The sequence below is a fragment of the Bos indicus genome, chromosome 3 (assembly GCF_029378745.1).
Source record: "Bos indicus isolate NIAB-ARS_2022 breed Sahiwal x Tharparkar chromosome 3, NIAB-ARS_B.indTharparkar_mat_pri_1.0, whole genome shotgun sequence".
Taxonomy (NCBI): domain Eukaryota; kingdom Metazoa; phylum Chordata; class Mammalia; order Artiodactyla; family Bovidae; genus Bos; species Bos indicus.
This window is the reverse complement of record NC_091762.1, coordinates 10,045,800-10,064,324: the sequence shown is the minus strand read 5'-3', so window position 1 is coordinate 10,064,324 and position 18,525 is coordinate 10,045,800. Positions and strand designations below refer to the sequence as shown.

General features: G+C 41.8%; 1 long non-coding RNA gene across 1 annotated transcript in view; it reads right to left on the bottom strand.

The window, feature by feature from the left end:
* Nucleotides 1-3,996: 3,996 nt before the first annotated feature.
* LOC139181065 (uncharacterized) overlaps nucleotides 3,997-18,525 on the bottom strand; it is a 32,909-nt gene continuing 18,380 nt past the window's right edge. Inside the window, exon 2 of the long non-coding RNA XR_011565196.1 lies at nucleotides 3,997-18,525. This exon is cut by the window's right edge and continues 17,802 nt beyond it. This is a non-coding gene — a long non-coding RNA (uncharacterized lncRNA).

Genomic DNA, 18,525 nt, shown 5'->3' with positions numbered 1-18,525 from the left:
GAGAGTGGATACTTGTATATGTATGGCTGAATCCCTTTATTGTGCACCTGGAACTATCCCAACATTCTTAATCCACTATACTATGATACAAAATAAAGAGTTTTTTAAAAAGTACCAAAAAGGAAAGTCTATGAAAAAATAGTGGTAATAAAAATAAATGGAGCTTAACAATTAGAATATCTATCATTATTTTATCATCATTATTAAACTGAGAAATTTCTACCTTTATGTCCAACAATAATTTACAGGAAATACCACATACAGAGGAACATATTAAACTATGCCATGAGAAATTCAATCAGCAAAATGATCTAGTACCTTCAATAAATAAATTGCAAAAGAAAAAGTGACAAATGAGAACCCTAAAGAAGCAGAGATTTAGGAGACATATAAACCAATCAAATGTGAGGACCTTATTTGCATCTTATTTAAACAAGCAAACTTCCTTGTTCTATTTTTCCATTGTATCATTTGTGTTTCCTCAGTCAGCTCTGCCAAATGAACCATCTGCACACAACCCCACATCTCAGGGTCTTCTTTGGGGAAATCCAAACAAGGACACCCATCATTAAGAGACTGGTTAAAGAATATAAAAAAGAATGTATTGAGATATATATATGTATAACTGAATCATTTTGCAGTATAGCAGAAATTAACACAACATTGGAAATCAACTATCCTTCAATAATTCCTTTCCTTCCCTTCTCTGGATTGGGACGATCCCCTGGAGGAAGGCATGGCAACCCACTCCAGTATTCTCGCCTGTAGAATCCCATGGACAGAGGAGCCTGGTGGGCTACAGTCCACAGGGTTGCAAAGAGTCGGATATGACTGAAGCAACTGAGCACAAGCATACATCCTTTAATACAGAAAAGAAAAGAGGTTGAGTAAGTAAACTAAGGTACAGCCAGGTAATAGCTTATTATAATTTAAAATAGTGAGTTGTTAGATCTGTATGTGTTATATGAAAAATCTCAAGAAATTTTCAAAAAATATTATTCTCTTTTTAAAATTTATTTTCGTATTCTTACTTTATTTCTTTAGTTTCCATGTCCCCTGCATTTGAAGTGCAGAGTCTTCATGGACCACTAGGGAAGTCCCTTATTCTCTTTCTATAAATGAATTAAAATAATAACATGCACATGTATCCGAGTACAAATAATCATTTTTTTGATGTTTTACATAAGAAAATTAACAATGATTATTTCTGGATAGTGGAACTTCTCATGTGGCAAAGATATTGTTGTGCCAGAAAAAAAGGCTCTCTGATTAAAAAAAAAAAAAATAGGTCCTAATTTATAGTATTTGCTCATCTCCGTGGTATAAGTATTCCCATCATGACTGATTTCAAGCTGTCAGTGACTTCACAACAGGCTCACAATAATTTCTGAATAACAATCCATTCTCATGAGCTAGTAGAATCAGCTCTAACACATCAGTGGGTGAGAACATGCATTCTTTATAACTTCCATGATAGGTGAATTCACTGTATGGACTGAATCCCGTGGACAAAGGAGCCTGGCATGCTACTGTCCATAGGTTCTCAAAGAATTGGACGTGACTGAAGTGACTTAGCATGCACGTGGCTATGAAGAGATAATACTAACTATGTGTCCTGTGATGCTAGCACAGCTGAGCATTTCGGGTGTCCCAGGTGGCTCAGTGGGAAAAGAATCCACCTGCAATGCAGGAGACATAGGAGACATGGGTTCAATCCCTGGGTTGGGAAGATCCCCTGGAGGAGGGCATGACAACCCACTCCAGTATTCTTGCCTGGAGAATTCCTTGGTCAGAGGAGACCGGTGGGCTATAGCCCATAGGGTTGCAAAGAGTCAGATATGACCGAAGCAACTGAGTACATGAGCACGACAGTGTCTTAAAACTAACTGAGCTATTTTCTCTCAGAGTGGCTACTACAGCCAGATAATAGATAATTATTGAATCTGCCCTAACTCTCCTACTGTCATTTATCAAAAGAATGTCTCCTTCCTGAATATAAAAGATTCAGTAGAAAAGAGCATTTATTTAGAAATCAAGAAACCTGCATTATCATCCTAACACAGATACTGTTGTGCGATAAAATCTTGAACAAATCATCTAATCTCTCTGGGCCTCCATGTCCTCATGGGTTTCTGAGGCCCTCTTTGGTTTTAAAAATCCTACAACTCTATTTTTTCTAGTGACCAAACCCTCTTAAAGAAGCTCATTGCTCTTGAGAATTCCTTAGACTCTCTGAAGTATTCCTGGGTCAGACAGAGAGAGGGAGGAGCCTCAGTGTAGACACCAGCAGGATAGCCCCAGACCCTGAGGCAGAAGTGGGAGGACCTGTCTCCAGCAGGCACAGGAAGGACCAGGCCCTCTGAGAGGTCCAGGGCTCAGGACCACAGCTGGGAACATCATCACATGTGTCCTACATCCGCACTGGCCAGTCCGGGAGGTCAGGGCTAAGGTCCCCAGCACCGTGGACACTGTTGATCCTTTCAGGGACAAGAGTGACTCCATCTTTGTATCTTCTTTGCTGCTGTTGTTGTTCAGTCACTAAGTCGTGTCCAACTATTTGCAGCCCTATGGACTACAGCACACTAGGCCTCCCTGTCCCTCACCATTTCCCAGAATTCGCCCAAGTTTGTGTCCACTGAATTGGTGATGTGATCCAACACTTTATCTTCCTCCAGAGACTGTTCTTTTGAATTTTTTAAAATATGTTTTTATTTATTCGGCTATACCAGGTCTTAGTTGCAGCATGCAGGACCCAGTTCTCTGACCAGGGGGCTAACCTCGACCCCCTGCACCGGGAGTGCCGAGTCTTAGCCACCGGACCACCAGGGAAGTCCCCAAAGACTGGTTCTTAAGAAAGTTCCTCCAAAGAACACTCCTCCTACTCTAAAATCATCTTTGCCTCTATCTCTTCAAAACGTTCTTTCTTCAGGATCTTCCTCACTAGAGAGTTTGTATTTGTACAAAACTCAACAAAATATGAGCTTGGCTCTGAGTCACATAAAAATAAAATAGGAACACAGGAGGGATCCTTGTGACTCTTAGCAGACACACACACACACACACACACACACACACACATACACACACACACACAGATACTATACCTAAAAGGGATGATATTATTACCATGGTCTCTAGAGGCAGAGCAGAGAGCTAACTCTAGCTTACAGAGAGATCAGAGAAGATTCAGACACTGGGGAAAGCCAACAGAAGCTTCATCAGCTGTAGTTTAAAATCTCATATTAGTTGACTCTTTCAAAAGCTTAAAAGCCATTCCCCTGAGGTTTGTGGGAGAAGCAAAACAGTGAAGGAAAGTAATTTTCTCTAAGAGCAAGGGCCTCACTCTGTCACTAGGATTGTTAGGGAGCATAAATCCCTAGCAATAATCACAAAACTCTTCATGTCACTTCTCAGAGCATAAAAGGCCTTTCAGCACATCATCTAATCTGATTTCCACAACAAGCTGGGAGTTATTGTTGTCATGGGAAAAGATGTGAGGAGGGGGCTCAGGAGGCCTGAGTGCAGGCCTGAACTCTGACACTGATTCCCTGCCATGGGCTTCCCTGGTGGCTCAGCTGGTAAAGAATCTGCCTGCAATGTGGGAGACCTGGGTTTGATCCCTGGGTTGGGAAGATCCCCTGGAGAAGGGAAAGGCTGCCCACTCCAGTATTCTGGCCTGGAGAACTTCATAGACTGGATAGTCCATGCGATCACAAAGAGTCAGACACAGACGGAGTGGCTTTCACTGGTTACCTTGTGTCTTTTTTTTATTTTCATTGGAATAGAGTTGATGAACAATGTTGTGTTGATTTCAGGTGTACGCCAAACTGATACAGTTATATATGTATCTATTCTTTTTCAAATTCCTTTCCCATTTAGATTATTACAGAATATTGAGTTCTCTGTGCTATACAGTAGGTCCTTACTGTTTATCTATTTTAAATATAGAAGTGTGTATATGTCAATCCCAAGTAAGTTAGTTATCCTCAGGGCATGTTTGGGCCTTCATTTTACAAATGACAAAACAGAAACTCACATGTGATAAGTGACCTGTCCCTACCAGTGGGTAGCAACAGGGACAGACTGGAAGGAATGAAGGCCTGAAGCAACACCTTCTTTGTTATGTGTGATTAACATGAAAATAATATCCAGAGGCCGAGATGGGTAGGGTGGGAAGAAGGGACCCCTGAGGCGAAGAACATAGGAAATCCATTATCAAATAATTAACATGAGTTATTTTTCTAAGAAATGACTGTGTAAATGCTAGTCCCAATGGAATCTATAAAGAGCAAAATGAGCAGATGACCATGACTCAGACATGTGACTACCCTTGAATTCCAAATCTGGGAGACAACTTTGAAGTTTCCAAAGAGTCATAGACCCTCCCCCACCTGCCAGTCACAGCCACTCATCAAGAGTCTCATGAAAGGGCTCACGTAGGTGCATCCTCCAGTCGTTCTGGGCGCTCGACTAGTTGAGAACAACGGCCTAGACGTGTAGAGACCAGACAATAACTCCTTGTTTAAAGCAAACTCTTTTCACTTTTATCCTAAATATACTGCTTTTAAAGTTTCTAGTCATGCTTTCTAGTCCTGATGGAACAAGAAAAGGTGATTTTTATGCCAAGGTAATCACTTCCAGTAGTCATGTATGGATGTGAGAGTTGGACCATAAACAAGACTGAACGCCAAAGAATTGATGCTTTTGAACTGTGGTGCTGGAGAAGACTCTTGAGAGTCCCTTGGACTGCAAGGAGATCCAACCTGTCAATCCTAAAGGAGATCAACCCTGAATATTCATTGAAAGGAATGATGCTGAAATTGAAGCTCCTATACTTTGGCCACCTGATGTAAAGAGCCGACGCATTAGAAAAGATCCTAATGCTGGGAAAGATGGAGGGCAGGAAGAGAAGGGGGTTACAGAGGATGAGATGGTTGCGTGACATCACCGACTCAATAGACATGTGTCTGAGCAAACTCTGGGCGATAGTGAAGGACAGGAAAGCCTGGCCAGCTGCAGTCCATGGGACTGCAGAGTCAGACATGACTTAGCAACTGAACAAAAACAACCACTCTTCCTATCAAGAGAAGTCAGTCACACCCTCCTCAGTCTTACTCTTTACAGCCTGAAGAGTCCTTAGCAGAAACGTCATTCATCTGAACACTTGTCCTCTCAGGAGACCCGTTCCCCTGTTCCAACGTGCTGAAGCCTGGAGACAGGGCATTTGCGAAAAGAATAAGGAGGAAGGGAACCAGAGCAGTTTCACCCAGCCAGTCCCCAAGGACTCTGATGGCAGCTGAGATGGTAGAGGTGGGAATGAGCTGGGGCCGCTGCTGCACCCCTCCAGGGGGCACCATTCACATGACACCCCTTTATGGGGTGGGTGGTGCTGGTAAGCCTGTCTTTTTCCTTCCTGCTTTCCAGCTGCCATCTCCCTACCTTTGTTTTGTTTTTAATATTTCTTTCTTTATTTATCTGGCAGTGTCAGGTCTTGGTTGCAGCACGCAGCATCTTCCATTGTGGGGCACAGACTCTCTAGTGGTGGCCCTCAAGGGCACCATCCTACCCTCTATGACAGCAGAGGTAGCACTAAGATATGATTTGGTGCTGGCTCAGGGGAGGAGAAACTGTTGATCTCAAGTCTCTCTGCGCTACCTTCCTATTGGTTTCTGTGTACAACCATGTTGTACTGGTTTAGCTTGTCTCCATTAACATGTAAAGAATGGTTTTTACGTACCTCAGAGATTCTGGTCCAACGTGGTTTATGCACTGGGATAAGTAAAAAGGAAAATGCAGAGACTCATCTAGGCATTAAAAGAAAAGATGATTGTTTCACTTATGCAACATCATGGTCAAGTGATAACATGCAGAGTACACACTGGCAAAGGGGGAAGGTAAGTACATGTGTAGTCAGTGTGAGCCCGAAAGAACGGGAAGGGGTTGTATCAGTAAGAACCGCCTTCAGTCATAGTAGCAGAGATCCAAATACAGTGACTTATGCAAAACTAAGGGTTCACTGTCTCACATAAAGAAATTAAAAGACAGAAGGCCCAGAAGTAATACTGTAGTTTCACAAAGTCATCAAGGACCAAGGTCTCCTCTAACTTATGAACCAACCATTCTTATTAGGTGACTTCTATTCTCAACGTCACAAGACCACAGATGAGATCTGACCACCATAATATGTTTTCAAAACTGAGGGGGAGGTGGAAAATACAAAAACTAAGAGCAAAAGAGCCCAGCATTCTGTCTCATTTCAAGAAACCTTCTCAGGAGTCCCACCCAACAAGTTTTGTTTAGGGCTCATTGGCCAGACTTAGTTACATAACCAAATGTAACTTCAAGGGAGGCTGAGAAACATGGTCACTTAGCTGCATGTACAGCACAACCTTGAATACATGGGAAAATAGGTATTACAGAAAGCAAGAGCTTTCCCATCAGTAGATAATCCATGTGAAGTCAGTAAGACAGTTTGGGTGATCTCATCAGACTGCAGAACATCAGTTTAGTTCAGTTCGGTTGCTCAGTCACGTCCGACTCTTTGCGACCCCACGAATTGCAGCACGCCAGGCCTCCCTGTCCATCACCAACTCCTGGAGTTCACTCAGACTCACGTCCATCGAGTCAGTGATACCATCCAGCCATCTCATCCTCTGTTGTCCCCTTCTCCTCCTGCCCCCAATCCCTCCCAGCATCAGAGTCTTTTCCAATGACTCAACTCTTCGCATGAGGTGGCCAAAGTACTGGAGTTTCAGCTTTAGCACCATTCCTTCCAAAGAACACCCAGGACTGATCTCCTTCAGAATGGACTGGTTGGATCTCCTTGCAGTCCAAGGGACTCTCAAGAGTCTTCTCCAACACCACAGTTCAAAAGCATCAATTCTTCGGTGCTCAGCTTTCTTCACAGTCCAACTCTCACATCCAAACATGACTACTGGAAAAACCGCCTTGACTAGACGGACCTTTGTTGGCAAAGTAATGTCTCTGCTTTTGAATATGCTATCTAGGTTGGTCTGGCAGATGTCAAATCCCTGAAACGGTGAAGAGAGAGTTTTAGTTAGTGTGAGCTTGGCAGGTCAGTGAGAAATGCACAGAGGTGTGAGATTAACAATGGGGTAGGTGTTATACAGTCTGTGTGGGCTCAGTGAGAGGGTGAGGGCCATGCTCAGCTGGTGTGAGTTCAGATAGTTATAGTTAATGTCTGTTTGGCCTACACTGAGGAACCTTCACTAAAGCCTTCATTCCCATTTTGCAGCTGTTTGAGAGCATTGCTGCTGGTGCTGCTGCTAAGTCGCATCAGTCGTGTCCGACTCTGTGAGATCCCATAGACGGCAGCCCACCAGGCTCCTCCGTCCCTGGGATTCTCCAGGCAAGAACACTGAGTGGGTTGCCATTTCCTTCTCCAATGCGTGAAAGTGAAGTCGCTCAGTCGTGTCTGACTCTTAGCGACCCCATGGACTGCAGCCTTCCAGGCTCCTCTATCCATGGGATTTTCCAGACAAGAGTACTGGAGTAGGGTGCCATTGCCTTCTCCGGTTTGAGAGCATTAGTCCATAACAATTCCTCAGCAAGATCAGAGAAAGGCGGGAAATACCTACGGTCCTATTGGAGGCCACACTTCCCCTTGGTCTGTGTCATGTTTTATAATCAGGGTCTGCCTTCCCTGGAACAGATGGTACATTGCCAGGTTCAGGTGGCCCTCTTGTCAGTTCCAAGCAGGCTCCCCTTTGCTGTTGTCCTTCTACAGCCAAGTCTCCTCAGGTTAGCAGGCTTCATACATCATAGCGGGCAGGTTTACACACCTCGACCCAAAGCCAGGACCGCTAACAAATTACCTTGACATGTTGATTGCTTGCCTTATCTCACCCCGGAGGCCTCCAGAGCCCTGCTTCACATCGTCAGAAACACTTCCAATTACTGCACTGGTTTATCAGGGGCTGTTTCTTGGTGTTCCTATTCCGCTCCCTATGACCTTGGTTGTCTGAGTGATGGATCCGTTGAGTTGTGGCTTCATCCCTCTTAGAATGGCCTCTACCTATCTCTGCCTCTGTTCCTTTAGAGTGTGTTTTATTGCCACACGGACTTGGCTTGTGGCCTCTGTTGCATCATCCAGCGCTAACTGTCATTCAGGCAACTCTAGAATGTGCATAGGTGGCCTCTGTAAAGAGAGAGTTCCAGAAACAGAACGCCGAACATAATACTTTATCAGACTTCTCGAGTTACACAATAGGAGGAAATCTCTGCTTGGAATTTCAAAGGACAGCAGAGAATTTCAACATAAACCGGGAATAGTGCTATTTTTGATCCAGTCAGTGCCAGTTAGATGACGGGAAAGGACAATTCCATGTGTCATGGAATTGCCAAGCACTGTCTCAAATCCTTCCTGAGGTCCGAATTCCTGACCCCACCAACCCCTATGGCTCAGAAAGCAGCTACAAGTACGGGGTAAAGGATGACACTGTGGAAAACTAAGAGCCATGCCTAAAATTGCTTGATTTTGGCTAGAAATGTGGTTGATAACATGCCCTTAAAACGATAATGAGCTTTTTAAGAGATGATGTTGACTCGTCAACTTATCTGTCATGGTCAGTTATAATTTCAGAAACAAGCTTACTGTGAGTTCTTAAGAACAATGGTCTAAAAGAATTGATATTTGAGAGCCCATCCTACCCTTCACTTGCAAAAGCTTCTATATATTTCCAGAAAATGGAGAGAAATTAATCTTGGGTTTGTTTGCTCAAGAAATTACCCAAGGTTATGTGTACTTATATGGGGTCGCACAGAGTCGGACACGACTGAAGCGACTTAGCAGTAGCAGCAGCAGCACGTATACTTTAAACAAACCTGTAAGACAAAATGCCAGAGCTTTGTGGGGATCAGATAGTAAGTTTTGTTTCCCAACCAAGGACCTTGACTTGGGTTAGTTATTTTGGATGGTAAATTGTCCTTCCTTTAATAGTAGCCTATTGAGGTAAATTGGGATTTTACACAGTAAAGTTATTTCAAAAATCTAGGCTCTGTGCAGAGCCTGAATTTTGTTCACTTTTAGAATGAAGAAGGAGCCATAGAAATTATCACCCATGAACTCTATCAAATATTCTGCAACACAGGAACATGTCTGGTCTTCTTTGGAGAGGTGGTCTGACCCCAATTTCAGGACACTGCAGGAATGCAATAAAACTTGAAATACTATGTTACAATTTATAGAGGCATAGCTAACTCAACAACTGGAAAGAATAACAACTATTGCCCCCTTGATTATAAAAGATTTCTTCTGTTTAAGCGTCCTTTGAACCCTTATAACATGTAAAAGCAACTCCATGATCAGAAAGACCTTGAGATCTGTGCCAGGTACTAAATGATGATGTAAGGCTGTCAACTCGTTCCACAGTCCTTGTGTTTACCTGGCTACTCAATGGGACTGAATCTCCCTGTTGACTCAGGACTGGTGCTGATGAGAATCATCGGATCCCAGATCCAGGGTGGGAAGCCAGGGAGAAAACCAATCTAAGAATCACAGGTAGGGGCTGGGGATGGGACAAGTCAAAAGGGCTCAAGCCAAATGAACAGTCAGCAATCAGATACATATCAGGAGTCAAGATTAAGTATGAAGGTTAAAAACCAAGCCAGCAGTCAGGAATCAGGAAACCCCCAGGCACTGGAGTCAGGCAATACAAGTCAAAGGACCAGAAACCAAGTTAAATGTGTGACAGCGGACTAAGAGGCATCATCACAATGACGTTGAAGCTGCAGTACCAGCTGTTTTGGGGAAGACTCTTCTCCCAGTTTTGTGAGAGCAATCTAAGATGCGACCATTCTCAGTTGTAGAGATGGAAGCAGAGGGTCCATGTGAAAAGGAATGGAGTCAGATGACAGAAGTATAGTGTTTGGAGTCAGACTTCAAGACACATCATGACACCTCTGTGCACTGCCTGATGAAGGTCAGAACTTGAAGCCAGTAATTAGCCACCTATGTTGTATCAGGATTTGGCAGCGCACTGGCCAGCAATAGCCATTAGGGGTCGGGGGGAAAATGGAAATTGAGGAATTTCACATTGATACTTTCCCAGCTCCCTGTCAGTTCTATTTTCCCATTTTCTGGCAACCTTCCCTGCTGGTTTTAAGTAACAAGCAATTCCAAGCTCCCCATCTGTGTTCCAAACCCTTCCTTGGATGGATGGTACTTAAATTTCTCCATTTCCTCAAAGCTTTCCAAGTTTAAAAAAAATGCTCTTTTAAGGTATAGATGATCTTATTTGCAAAACAGAAATAGAGACACAGACATAGAGAATAAATGTAAAGACACCAAGAGGGGAAGGGGAGATAGGATGAATTGGGAGATTGTGATTGGCATATATACATTATTGAAAATACGCATAAAATTGATAACTGCTGTGTAGCTCAGGAAACCCAACTCAGTATTCCATGATGACCTAAATGGGAAGGAAATCCAAAAAGGAGGGGATATATAGATATATATGTATGTCTGATTCATTTGCTGTACAGCAGAAACTAATACAACATTGTAAAGCAACTACACTCCAACAAAAAATTATTTAAAAAAACACACGGTGAGATTTCACCTCACATTTGTCAGGAGGGCTACCATAAAAGCAAAACAAAAGCAGACAGGGGCTGGGATGGGCAAGGAGAAGCTGGAATCCTTATACAATGTGGTAGTAATAAAAAACTGCCTGCCTGCTATGAAAAACAGCATGGTGGTTTCTCAGAAAATTAAAAATATCATTTAAAATGCTCTTTTAAAACAAAATTTGGAAGGCATATCACAGATGCTAAGAGGAAAGCAGGTGTGTCAAAGTACTCCAACTGAAATATAAATGATGAATTTGCTCAGTGCTCCTAAAGGTAAGATAATTTGAGGGAAGAATAATTAATACAAAAGAACCTCTAGAGCTCTGTCCCTAGCACTCTAGATGAATAGGGGTTTTGAAAAAATCCTGTCTCTCTTCTCAAGAAATTACTTAAGCATATGACTTGAATTACAGTCTTTTTTAAATGTTGGATTTGCTTCACAATAAAAAGAAATCCTTATTAATCGAGACTTCTAAGAAGTGTTTGAAAGTGATAACTAATTCATCTCCCTTATCTCACTTTTTCATCAGATACATCCTAGGAATAAACACAGATAATTTTAATGATTTTCCAAAAATGATACTTGACCATTTAAAAAAAAAAGTTCAGACATTTCTGTTTTCTAGGACAAGACAGAAATTCTTACAGAGGCTGCACTCCACAGTGTAAAGAGTATAAACTCAGTATTGCCTTGGCAAATCCCTCCTGAACCCTGGTCTCCATCTCCTTACAGATATAATAATATATACTTTGCAGAATTGTTGTGAAGATTCAAAATAATGCATGTGAAGGATCTGGCAGAGAACCTGCATATCACAGGTGTTGCAGAAATAGTAGTGATTGTTAATATTAGCTCACTTATCTAAGAGTGCCCAATTATCTTTCATTGTAAACACATTTCTACCTGGTGAAAAGGAGAGAGCATGTAGCAGGAAGTGCATTTGGGTGTAGTAGCAGAAATTCCAGTAAAATACAGAAAACTAGATAACAATCCCAGCTTTGTCATCAGTTACCTGTGTAAATCTTTGCAAGACATTGAACTTATCTGGGCCTCAGATTCCACATCTGAAAAATGAAGGATTTGAACTCCATCATAGCTGTGGTCCCTTCTGGATCTGAGGGGCCTCTGTCCATAACTGATTACCTTCCCAGGCAGAGAGAAGGCTGGCAAAAAGATATCCCCAGATGATCAAATGTTGGCCCAAGGGACCTCTGCATCCACTCTTCCCAACCTTGCCTCTCATCCTCAGACCTTGCTCAAACACACAAATGGACTTAGATTCCAAAGACCAGATGTAAATCTTTTCCACTGATACATGTTCACCCCAAGATTTAGGATAATTTGCTTAAATTCTCTGGGTCTCAGTTTTCTCTTCTGCAAAAGTGAAAGAGTGATATAAACCTCATTGAGTTTGGGGGAGGATTACATGAGATACTATATATGAAAATGATTTATAGGCTGTATGTGCATGCTAAGTCACTTCAGTTGTGTCCGACTCTTTGCAACCCTATGGACTGTAGCCTGCCAGGCTCCTCTGTCTATGGGATTCTCCAGGCAAGATTAACTGCAGTGGGTTGGTATGCCCTCCTCCAGGGGATCTTCCCGACTCAGGGATCAAACCTACATCTCTTACATCTCCTACATTAGTAGATGGGTTCTTTACCACTAGCGCCACCTGGGAAGTCCTATAGGCTGGTAAAGTTTCATACAAAGTTAATGCAGCAGCTGTGATTGTTGGTTGGTTTAGCACCTTTGGGAAAGCATCTCAAGAAGTTGGATTCTAAGTTAGAACTCTTATGAGTCATCCACCTATTCTGGTATCCTGTTGGGGTTTTACAGACCCAGAAGAATGCAACAGAATGGCAAATTAAATTTTGCTGTAATCTGATATTGACTTTGGTTTTCCCAATCAAGAAAGGAGGTTTGTTTAGACTTTCACTTACAGGCAAGTGGCAGGATCTTGTTTTAATTGTCTGGAAAGTTTTCAATCTATTAGTGATTTCCTACCCATGTGACCTGGGATTTCCCTATTTGCAGAGGCAATTGTGGAATTTCAGAAGAGCACCTATTACCAATTGTAACAAATTGAAATCTAGAAATAAGAAGTTCTGTCCCTGCAGAGTTGTACTCTCTAGCTTTGCTGGGTTTATTTCCATGGAATAACAGGCTCCTATGATCACAGGAGGCTGCAAGAAATGCAAGGCAGTCTAAGAAGAAGGTTGACCATGTTTTGGGGTTCCTCGCAAGTGTCCTGAAATGCCCCTGCTTTCAGGGCTGAGCAGTGCTGTAGAATCTCTTCCAGTATTTTCTCTGCGATTCTGAAGTCTAAAAGCAATTTGTTGCTAAAAGGTTTTAAGGAGTTTACCTCAGAACACAGTCCCAAGTGTTGAGTTTTCTAAGCAATCAGCTACATGGAAACTTTAATCAGCATTTGTCTCTCTCCCTGGGTCAATCCCACCCATATGTGCAGGTCACACACCCCTGGACAAGGCTGGTCCCCTAAACAGAAGAGTAAGCAAGTACTCACACAGCATAATTTGAGATGTGTCACAGCCCCCTTCCAAAAATATCTTCCCCACCAAATGCCACGGAGCCTAGAATTCCCAGCATTGAACTTACTGCTGCTAGTCTGCTCCATCATCCACCCCATCCTCTCTCCAGTGTCTGCACATGTGAATCCCATCTGTCCTTCAAGGACTGGCTCAGAATCACTCTTTCATGAAAACTTCCATTACCCTCCACTTGGAAGCAATCTCTCATTCCTCTGAAAGTTTAATTCTACTTATTTATGATATACAGTGGACCCTTGAACAACATGAGTTTGAACTGCATGTCCACTTGTACATGAATTTTTTTCAGTAGGAAATACAACATGATTCACGGTTGGTTAAATTCATGAATGCAGAACTGCAGATAGAAGGAATCATATACATGGAGGACCATGTATAAGGAATCATGTGTATAAATTGCAAGTGGATTTTTTGACTGTGCAGAATCAGCAACCCCACCCCCCTGTTGTTCAAGGGTCAACTATATATTGCTTTTTTTTTTTTTGGTTGTACTGTATGACTTGAGGGATCTTAGTTCCCCAATCAGGGGTCAAACCTGTGCCCCCTGAAGTGAAAGTGTGGAGTCCTAACCACTGGAATTCTCCAACTGTATACTCCTTTATGTTTAAAGACATGCATCAGCCCCACCAGGCACAATCTTGAGAGTCAATCCCTCGGCAAGATCTTACTTATCTTTTACCACCATCCCACCCCCAGTGTAAAGAACAAACCTCTGACCAATGGGTGCCACATGGGTGAATAGATGGTATGACACAGCTTCAACTGGGGTAAGATTTTGCTACTCACTAGCTCTGTATCTCTCAGTAGTTATTTTACTTCTCAGGGCCTATTTCCTTCCTATAAGATAAGGCCATTTGAGAGTCACAAAATTCCATCATTATCAATCTACTGGATGATCTGTAGCTCTCACATTGATTCAGCAAAGGCCCAACATTACTTTCACTCAGTTTTTGAAGAGGTTGGATAAGAGGCTGCATTGGGGGGGTTAAAAAGAAAACTTGATAAAGGGAATAATAGGGTGAGGCTAAAGGAAAAATACAATCCTTTTTTATTACAAAAAGCGGGTCATGAATTCAACTTTGAGCTTCCTAGCAACCAAAGCAAAAAGTAAGAGATTGTAGTTGTTCAAGAAAGTACAGCTCTCCCTGATACTAAGATCTATGAGAAACTAATGTCATAGGCTTTGTCCTCAAAACAACCCAACAATGAATACACAAGGGAGTTTAATAGAACTGCTTTCTGCTGCATCATTGCCTACGAGACTGTTCCAGTTATCTCACTGAGCAACAACCTTAAAACGATAGTGATCATTTATTACAGACTCACTGGGGACTGACTGGAGTCAGCTAAGCAGTTCTCTAAGCTGGGGCTGGAACAGCTGGTCCTCTTCAGATATCTGTAGGTGGTCTCTCCACGTGACTTCAGGATGGCGGTGTGAGAGCAGCCAGAGTCCTTATGTGGGAGCTCAGGCTGAGACAGAGAGAGCCAGGCAGGCTGTCTTTCATAAACTAGCCTCAGAAGTCACGCAGCATCACTTCCTCCACATTCTATTCGCCAGAAGCAAGTCACTAAAGCAGGCCCACATTCAAAGGAAGGGTAATTTGTCTCTATACTTTGATGGACGAGTGTCCAAGAATATGAAAACATGTTTTAAAGCCACCTATATAAATGATAAAATAGAAATTTGCAATTCAACAATGCTATTCTATTGAAAGCAAAAGGACAGTCAGATTTGATCCAGGGATAAAATCTAGGATATCTAAGATATCTGCCCAAGATGTTAGTCTCTAGCCTACGAGGCTATTTAAATTTATTTGCTTATTTTAGTAGGCCACTAAGTTTACTTTGAATTTTTTATTTTTCTCAAAATATATATATATGAAAGTTGAAATAGAAAGCAAAAGCTAAGGAACAATGCATCTAAGAAGTGTTAAATCATTTCTGAAATCAGTTACCCAAGACATTTGGTGTAATTTTACTCTTGTCAATTTCAGCTGTGATTAATGAGAAACAAATTATTTGTAAATGCTGATTGTAGTACTTCCTTCAGAGGATTATTATGAGGATTAGTTGAGATAGAGCAGAGCCTGGCACATAATAAATTCTTTTGTTTCCCTCAGTTTTAATTTTTTGTTGTTCCTCTTAGGGTATTTTTTTAAATTGAAGTATAGTTGATTTTAACTTTTATTCGGCCATGCCACATGGCTTGTGGGATCTTAGTTCCCCAAGAAGAGATTGAACCTGCACCCTCGGTGGCAGTAATCCAACCACTGGACCACCAGAGAATTCCTGAAGTATAGCTGATTTTAAATTTAAATTAATTGGAATTAAACTTAAAATTGTAAATGCCTTTCTTCAGTCTTGACAATCATATTTTAAATGTTTAATAGCCACACAAGGCTAGTGACTATTATATTGTACAACACAATTATAGAACTTTTCCATAATTGCAGAAAGTTCTATTGGACAGTATCAATCTAGAATAATGAAAGAAATGTGCATTCTTTAGGTGTCAATCAGAATTGCTCACCTATCTTATTAAGCTCTTGGTAGGCACTAGGCAGCAGAAATGTCCAAATTTTAACATTTGACAAGAGTATGTGCTGCATGAAATCTGTAATGGTAATAAAGGAGAGTTCCATACACCTTAACAATCCACGGGGCAGGAGATCAACTCAAGGAAGTCTCTCTTCCTTTACAGTAAATGAAGGCTCCTAACCGAGATCCAAGGGCTTGCCAAGTGACTCAGTGGTACAGAATCTGCCTGCCAATGCAGGAGCCACAGGGGACTCAGGTTTGATCCCTGGGTCAGGAAGATCTCTGGAGGAGAAAATGGCAACCCACTGCAGTATTCTTGCCAGGATAATCCCATGGACAGGGGAGCCTGGCTGACTACAGTCCATGGGATATAAAGAGTTGGACATGACAGAGTGACTGAACATACACGCACGCAATCAAGACCCAAATAGCCAGCCACCCCAACCTCCATGTGGGGATTTTCAGTGGAGGATCTATCACTGAATTTTAGCAAGACTAAAATTTCCTTCAAGATGGTTTGCAAAAACTGTTTTCTAAAAACAGCTGAAGGAAAGAAAGATAAAAATCAAAGTTACAAAGTAAATCCCCTCACTCTTTCATTCAACCAAAATATATTGAACAGGAATGCATGTTACACTTTGTACCTGAAAACATTTTCAAAATAGATTTTACCAATCTCCTGGGCCTCAGAAACAAATATCAATAATGCACCCAAAAAACATCTGCTTTTAAGTAGCATAATTTTCTAGTGAAACCACCAGAGGAAAATGGTTGCGAGATGTCCCCTAAGTAGCTGAAAAAGTTGGCTGGCTATATATAAGCATTAGATATAAGGCAATTAGATTGAATATATTACCTGCCAAAAACGATGATTTGGGATTTAGAGAAGTTGAAATCAAGCCACTCTGTTTTCCAGTAAGACAGAGAGGCCATTTCTGGTTAGCAACAATAAAATTATATCACCAGCATAGAGAATAGTTATTTTTATACTTTTCATAATAGGGGTATATGCAGTTAGATCATGCACAAATTGTTTCAAATCGTTAAGAAACAAATTAAAAAGAAGGACTGGAGGAAGCAGAGGCAGAACACATTCCCATTTCTTGAAGACTGAAATTATTATCTGATCTATTAGACCGTTCTCATGAATGTTTGCTGTGGTCGAAAGCTCAGGTTGAACATAAACATTTGTTATCAGATCTTGCATCCCAGCTGTGTTGAATGTCTTCCATTTGGCCTTCTCCATCTCCCCTCCACACTTCTTCCCCACTGCTTTGTGCCCTCAGAAGACTGAACTGTCTGAGCTGCATCAATAAGCTCCCTTTCCCTCTGACTTCTGGAGGAGTTCAGCCAATGGGAGGCATTAGCAGGAGAAGAGAGGATGAGAAGATAGAAAGGTTAGACTATCTGTCCCCCATTCCCTCCCTGCCTGGCCACTGGGGGTTGATTCCATTCTCTAACAAAGGCTGTCTATGTCAGGCAGCCTTCTCTATATAGCTGTACTCTTAGAATTTCAGTAAACCCTCACTTTCTTTGATCATTCAGGCTTGTGAGTTGCAATGTACCCATGGTACTACAGCAACCCTTGTAGATTTTTCCTTAACCTCACCCATACCTTTGTATATAGTTCCTTTCTTACCTTCCCTTTTGTTATTCAGTTTGTATGGACTATCTCTTTATAAGCACTGATTGATATACTAGTCCATTACTAGTTTTTATGCACAAACACCAAATCAAGGTCAGTTATATCTATAAGCAATGTTAAAGCTATTCTTGACAGATTTTTTTCCAACACATAATAGCAAGGTTAGTGATGGAATATTTTACCCAAGCCCAACCTTGTTCCTCATAGAAAATATTAGTCAGGGGGGGAAAAACAGAACTATAATTTATGAAAGACAAAACCAGCACAACATTTATATGAAAAGTCTACCAAAATAATGTCTTTATGACTTGATAGAGCAATACTGTCCTTTTCTAAGATGCAGGGGAAGGAAGGCTTCAACCAGGTAAAATTAATGAGAGTAAGCCAATTAGCTCCCAATCAGAGCAGAATTTGAGCAGTTCTGGTAGTGGTAAGTCTTCAGAAAGCACTTTGTAATCAAAGCAGTACATGAGGAAGTAAAACCAGAATCTAACTGGAGATGAGACTCGTTCTCCCAAAGATTCGTGTAATTGTTCTTGACTTGAAGGCCTTGGGGCTGCCCTACCTACCACCATGCTGCAGGGAATGAACAAAAGCAGTCAAGCAAACTTGCTTTCAAATCTTTCTAAGTCAAATCGTTTATAAAGTGGAAAACATCTCCAAAGTAGAGTAGTTGTGAGGATCAAACGGAAAAACAGATATTAAAATACCTAGCACAGGGATGTCCCTTGTGGATCAGTGGTTAAGAATCCACCTTCCAATGCAGGGGACACAAGTTTGACCCCTGGTGGGGGAACTAGCATCCCACATGCTGTGGGGCAACTAAGCCCACAGGCCCCAACTAGAGAAGCCAGTGCACCGCAAGGAAAGATCCTGCATGCCACAGTGAAGATCCTGAGTGCCGCAACTAAGAGCCAACGCAGCCAGATAAACAAATGAATACTTTAATTAATTAATAAAATACCTAGCACAGCCTCTGATGCATTAAAAGTTGCTTAACAAATGGAAATTCAAAAACAAAATCAACAAAAGGAAACCAAAGACTTATAACTCAAGACCAGCCTGAAAATCAGCAAGTGGGTCAGCGGGAAAATAAAAGGTTGTTGATAAAGTATCCACTCTCCCCCTCCCAAGTCTCCCATGTGTCATGAACATTATTTTGAGGAACTTTGTAATGG